Raw genomic sequence first — 2,691 nt, 5'->3', positions numbered from 1 at the left:
TTGTAAACCCTAGGCTACTAGTTCTCTACAAATAGGACCTTTTGCTATTGTATTTTCATCTTGGTTCTTCTGGTTCCTTCTCTGGGGCCGAAGCCAATGATCACTTTTGTTCTTATGTATTTTCAACAGTGGAATTTCTACACACCATAGATTAAGGTGTGGAGCTCTGCTGTACCTCGAGTATTAATGCAATTACTATTGTTCTTCTATTCAATTCAGCCTATTCTTGTTCTAAGATATTCATTTGCACCCAAGAACATGATGAATGTAATGATTATGTGACGCTCATCATCATTCTCACTTATGAACGCGTGCCTGACAACCACTCCCGTTCTACAAGCAAACAAGGCTAGCCGTGCTGTGACAGAGCATAGGAACATTTTCACTGAGAGGATGGGATGTAGCTATTAACAACGGTGATGCCCTACATACAGCTTGCCATGAAAAGGAGTAAGAAGGATTGGATGAAGACAGTAGGAAAGCAGAGAGACGGAAGGGACAAAGCATCTCCATACGCTTATCTGAAATTCTCACCAATGAATTACATAAGTATCTCTATCTTTATCTTTATGTTTTATTCATCATCCATAACCATTTGAGTCTGCCTGACTGAGATTTACAAGATGACCATAGCTTGCTTCATACCAACAATCTCCGTGGGATCGACCCTTACTCGCGTAAGGTTTATTACTTGGACGACCCAGTACACTTGCTGGTTAGTTGTGCGAAGTTGTGATAAAGAGTTGAGATTGCAATTGAGCGTACCATGCTGATGGCACCATTGATGATCACAATTTCGTGCACCAGTTAGCTGGATAAAACTGAGAAAGAAACTCTTCAATGAACTCGTCCCAAGAAGGAGGAGGAAGTCCAACTGCTTCTTTGCTCTCAAGAAGAAATTCATACCAATATCTTGCTGAACCATGCAAGTTGTAGGATACTAACTCAACAGCCCATTCTTTGGTGCACCTGAGAGTCCGAATAGCTTTCTTTGCACCCTCTAGATATTATTGCGGATCTTCATCCAAGGAATTTCTATTGAAAGTGGACGAATTCAACTTCAAATAATTTTTAATTGGTGGCACTTGATCCTTAAACAATTGATGAACTCTGAGGCTGAAGATTTAGCATATTAGAAAGTCCCACTTCACCCCTATTTTGATTTGTTAGGGCTTGTAATACCGTATTAAGGGTTTACTTCATTCCTCCCATTTCAGCTGCTAAGTCCACTTGAGCTTCTTTTTCTACGGGATTCTCTTGAACTCTCTCACATGGTATTACTCCTCCGTGCCTATTAGCTATTCTTCAACTTTTTGGTCTTTGTTGAAGCACTCCAAGTGAAGGAAAAATTGCCCTATTGAATTCAATAGTATCAGGAGCACGAGCATCTCCACTACGTCTTTTCTTAGGTGAAATTTTCTACCTATTGAGTAAATAAAGCGATTGAATCACAAACGACATATGTATATGGGGTTCAAAAGACAATAGTGTAGACAGAAGGAATTATGAGAACAAAGGATTGAGAACAACTTCCTATAGGCCTCTGGTAACATCACACTTTGTAAAAATGGGTCAGCTTTCATTTACACAATTGTGGTCTTACTAAAGGATACTTGCTTCATATTACACAAGAAAACTTAAGGCTCTGATACCACTTTGTCATGGCCCGAACCAAGTCATGACTAGCGCTTAAGGGACAAGTCTCTCAGCAAGCCAATCAACCAAATTTTCAGAAAAACGGAACAGAATCTCCCCTGTTTCTAAAACCTTACCAATATAAATATTATCTTTCTATATCAATAATAAACATTCATTTTCAAAGACAACAAAAAACATCATATTCCAATTATATCCACAACCAAACATGTCAAAAGTCGCATCATATATATAAAGTTAATAACTAAGCATATAACTAACTCCATAAGTCTTACATAAATAAAACATAACTTATATGAGGACCCTGCATGTGACATATAAAGCATTGACATAATCTAAATTTTTACATGAATGTTCCATTACATATACACGTAGCTCTTGGATAGAAGAATGACTCACTAAAAAAGCTAAGATCTCTTACGGGGCAGATGGAATGGAACCTGGAATGACACATGTATCTGAAAAAATGAGAATATAATAGGGTGAGTTTTGCAACTCAGCGAACAAACATTATATCTATAACCCACACGAGATAATAAAAGTTTTTCTTTAAAAGTTATATTTCTTTGGAGAAATAAAAAATTCATACTAACTAACTATGCAAACAAATAGATAAATAATTTAACGAATGAACTGAAATGAGAGTTCTCATTTCAAAAGTCAAATCAAATTAGAGATTACATACTTGGGCAGCTCCATCGCTAAGGGTAGCTCTTTTCTCTAGTGTACCCATATGGTATAACAGATCAAACGTGTGGCCTACACATTGGGCTAGCAACGCCCCTACTAGTTGAGGTCTGAATTAGATGCATCTAAGTTAATGTCATAACTGCCATTAACTATAATTTTCTAGTCAGAGTCTCCCAAACCAATCCAAACCAAATAACTTATAAAAAATTTCTAATACTTATAACATATTAATAAATTTCATAATAAATCAAATATATATATAAAAATTCATACTAAATTTATTTAAAGCTTAATAAAGTCAAGTAAGAAAAATATGTATGCTTTATAAAATATATGAATATCATC

This window comes from Arachis duranensis, chromosome 7 (assembly GCF_000817695.3).
Source record: "Arachis duranensis cultivar V14167 chromosome 7, aradu.V14167.gnm2.J7QH, whole genome shotgun sequence".
Lineage (NCBI taxonomy): Eukaryota > Viridiplantae > Streptophyta > Magnoliopsida > Fabales > Fabaceae > Arachis > Arachis duranensis.
This window is presented reverse-complemented; position numbering follows the sequence as displayed.